This window comes from Crassostrea angulata, chromosome 7 (assembly GCF_025612915.1).
Source record: "Crassostrea angulata isolate pt1a10 chromosome 7, ASM2561291v2, whole genome shotgun sequence".
Taxonomy (NCBI): Eukaryota; Metazoa; Mollusca; class Bivalvia; order Ostreida; family Ostreidae; genus Magallana; species Magallana angulata.
Window position 1 is genome coordinate 2,142,421 of NC_069117.1, and position 4,505 is coordinate 2,146,925.

At 31.9% G+C, this 4,505-nt stretch overlaps 1 protein-coding gene across 1 annotated transcript in view; it reads right to left on the minus strand.

Moving 5' to 3' along the window:
* The window catches only part of LOC128156960 (uncharacterized), a 9,706-nt gene extending 7,660 nt beyond the window's left edge, over window positions 1-2,046 (minus strand). Inside the window, exon 1 of the mRNA XM_052819303.1 lies at window positions 1,858-2,046. The gene's annotated coding sequence lies outside the window, so the exon portion shown is untranslated. The remainder of the gene's footprint in view (window positions 1-1,857) is intronic.
* Window positions 2,047-4,505: the final 2,459 nt, after the last annotated feature.

A 4,505-nucleotide genomic window follows, 5' to 3' on the forward strand; every position in this document is an offset into this window, starting at 1 on the left:
GTATATAACAGAATGTCTGAAAAACACTTGACTGCAAGAGGTACACACATACTCAGGTCCTTTTGATATCAGTTTATGAAATTCAACAACAACATCATGGAGTGGGTCACCAAGTCTTTTTTTCTTAGGTTGAGAAGCAGTAGTATTAATTAAAGTTTCTGTATTGGAAGTTCTTTTTCTCACATTATGATTATCTTGAGTAACCAGAAATGGCAAGTCGATCAAAGTGATTTTTGCATTTTCAACATTTGCGGATTGATTTTTATTACCAACAGAAGAAAAGTCTGATAATGACTGAATATGTCTTGCATTATCTACATCATTTGGTACATTACACACTTTTGTTCCTTTGCGTCTATATCTGGCTACAGATGTTGCAGAAATTTCTATCACATTAAGCCCATGCAACTCAAATTGTTCATTTAACAAATCCTCATTAGACGTTAATGACATGAAAAGTGACCTTATGTGTGCACCGAGATCCGACAAGTCATTCTTTTTAACAACAATACTTGTTCCTTCACTACTACAAAATCCTTGCTCATTTCTACAATGAGAATCAAATACTAAATATTCTTCCCCATACCGCAAGATACCAATCGCATTACCTTTGCAAATAAATACAGCATATTTGTCAAGTGATAATGATGCTACGAAAGCAAATTCTAATCGCATTAAAGGATATTCACCTCTGTAATTATTTGATATGTTACCATAATATGTTTTTCTAATACTCCATGAAAATGCCTTATCTTTATAACATATATATCTTGGAACATCATTTAGTAATAAATATTCATGCTGAAGTTGCATTATGCTTTTGGAGTATTTGTAGATGTAATCTCCAACATGTAATACCCTATCCAAATCAGTTGCATGCCATTCATTTGCACTCAAAGGTTTTAATAGTGTGAGCATGAAAAAACTCAAACAACAAGGTACACACTGTCTTCCACGTGAATCATTACTAAAAATATCTTGTCCTTGATGCAAATTACCCTGCAGAGGAAAGTTCATAGTAGGGGGGCCAGGATTTTCTTCTACATCACCACAAAGCACTAACAGTATTGAACAGAGTAATAAATACTTCTCTACATTGAAAATCAGCCAATTTGTTTTTATCAACCGAAGAGAAGAAGCTGAAAATTTCCTTCTGAAATTGTGGATCTTTCCAATATGACACCCAATTCTACATCTCCAAGTGTTTAAATCTACACCCATCTTGATCTAACTTGGTAAACAATGTGTAGTAAAGTGTTTCATAACGCCAAAAATTTTAAATGTACAAAATGATCTCAAGTTCTCCAAGCGTAAATAAATGAATTTAATCTCCAAGTAACAATGATAAATTATTTCTCCTAGTAACAATAACTGAATTCAAACTCCAAGTAACAATAATGAATTAAATCTCCAAGTAATAATGAGCGTTATTCTGATCTCCAAGACAAACTCCAAGACTATTCTCCAAGACAGATACAGTATACAAGTAATAAGGAGCGTTATTCTGATCTCCAAGACAAACTCAAAGACTGTTCTCCAAGACAGATACAGTATATAAGTATGTATAGCAATTACACACACATGACACTAACGACAGAGTAACGGTCGACAGTTAAATTAATTCTTCAGTGACTGCATGTTTATTCAAATTTTATTTTACTTCAGTGAAAAACGTATTTTAAAATCTAAATATTTTTTTCTACAATTAATAGTACATTAATTAAAACACAGGATACACGATTTGCTTTGCAGTCTAGCAAATTCTGAACATAAATATCAAAGAATACAAACCGTTATAAAACTGTCCAAAGTAAAATAAGCTGTAAAACCAGATTAATATAAGATGCAATGACTTACTGTAGCAAATTTCTGACGATTTCTACTGCTCAGCTTGAAAACTTCTCCTCGGCCTCGTGATTCTTGTTTACTCGACAGCTTCCCGCGAAAAAGGTCAGGTGACTAATCATGAAAGTTAACTTGTTCGTAGTATTATTCTGCGGGTGTTTCAATATCAGTTACATTAGCGAACGTTTTTAATAACCCAGACTCAATTTGTTTATGATAAAACAAGATATGTTATACACCTTTTAATAATCCAAAGCAGTGTATGTCTTTTTTACCGGAGTTGTATATTTGATAAAATTTCGTATTTTGAGATAACCCTCTTCATGTGCCCCATCGCAAATATTCATCCGCATGCAATATTTACAATCTTCTATTCACACGTTTAGGTGAACTTCAAGGTTATTTTGTAATAGATATGCAGGATAAAAGTTTCCAACACTATAATATCATCAAACTTATTCAAATTATGAAAATAAAGCTATTGCCAGGGCCTTATTTATCAAGATTTATTTGCAGCAAGTGAAGGAAGACACATCCGAGTTTGTGCTTCGGTAAATCCGCATTGAATCAGCGCTGACAGCAAGGATCAGCTCGCTTCGCGAGCCGACTCAAAAATCTCATTCAATTTAAATATAATAATGAGATACCTTAAATTGTTGTAAAAACATATTCATAAAACTGTAACACACAATGAACTAGATAATAAAGGATTGCATTACACTATAATAATTACTTGTATATGAAAGTCAATGTTTTGTGGGGATGTTATTTCGTTGGTAGTGTAATCGGGATAATTTTAATAGATATAAACGAATGATTGTATATAAGTTCGTGGGAATGTAAATTCATGGGCAAGGGTTACCCACGAAAGCCACGAACATTGGTCCTCCACAAACAATGGTGATTTCACAGTATTCTATTTCTTAATCTAATTTCCTTTATCAAAAAAGTCACAAAACATTAAGATATGTGGATTATTATTATCTATTAAAATGACGACAGGAAATTATAATAGATACACAAATCAGTAATGGGGAGATCACTCTTACAAAGTACATCATTTAAAAATAATACTACATTGATCTCCCCAAAGTATAAAATTAATTACATTAATATTCAAATAAAAAATGCCAGTAACAGAATGATAAGTTTTGATACTCCGCATTTTAAGTCTGAGAAGATCTTACCCAGGTTGAAAATACCTTGATGTAGAAATTTACAACCTTGTGCGATAAAATATTTAATAAGATTAAACGAGAGGTGAAATTAAAGGCAGTGAAACGCTTATTCTTGTGATATTTTAGGCTATGGCACTGATAATGTTTATCGTCAATGCCTATAACCACTGTTTCTGATAAGCATTGAAATACTCTGCCCAACAGTAGTTCATTATTTATACTTCCCTTTTGTAATCTGATCTTATTATCTCTCTGATAAACCATTGTTAAAATCCAGCTTATCATATGATCGCATTTTGTTTATATTTGTTCAAAAGAGACCGACAATGGCCAGAATTAATGAATATATATGCATTGTTTGAAGGGGAATTTTCCAAATGGGTGTAAATAAGTTCAAAGATAGAATTTGCCAATCAAGGACCCCTGGTGTCCTATTAAAATTATAAATTTTTATAATTTATAAAAAATACTAGAAATAGTACAACACAGTGATCAGTAAGATTTGAATAGAACAAAAGTTCTCACCTCTGAATTGTGTCAAAAGACGGTGATGTTGAATACGCATGTTTCAGCAGGAATTTATTGGCTGACCTGCATTCCCCCTCATATCTTATGTAGAAAATCAGAGATGAAAATACTAAAAAGGTATAAAAATTACGAAAGAATTCTTGATAACCGCACATAAAATTGCAATTTCAAAATTGTTTTAACATGAATATCTGCACTTTGAACAGCCCAATCTTATATCTGGTTCTTATAACAATTATCTTATTTTAACGAATTCCACTCACGTATTCATAACAATTGACACAAATATATATGCAATTTATGAAAACATTATGTGGTAATGTGAATTCGTTGGTTTCGGTGACCCTTAATATTTACGAACATTGATCCATCGAACAATGATAACATATAGTCAGCAAGGCACACCAAGGGACGATGCCTCAAAATACACTTATTTTATGTTTTTGATGCGTGATTTCTATAATATATGATTGTACGTATAATGTTTACCACTCTGTAGTGATGTTGTATTTGTCTAGAAGTGAATAACCTAATTATTTATCGATAATTGTTTTTTTCTGTATTTAATGTAAGTTTCTTTTTTATCGGAACAGCTAAATGTAAAATTGTGGCTACGGTTCTGTTGGTGCTAGCAATTACAATTATTTGTAAATCCCGTTGTTTTGTTTTCTGTTCATTTTGTGAGTTGTAAATCAAACTTTTTTTCAAATAGAAATAAACAAGTCAACTTTTTAATTAGTCATCCATAATAAATATTTCCAACACAAGGTACACTATTTTTGTATGATTACCTCAATTCGCTTTCTCTCCAATTGTTTTTATCTTTTCAATAAATATGCGTGTTGCCTGGTTTAAACAGATAAATATAGGACTCGGACCATTGGATGTCGATGGCTATATGTTTATGTTATCTCTTTAACTCTCATTTTCTATTGGACCCTGAAACAATAACCA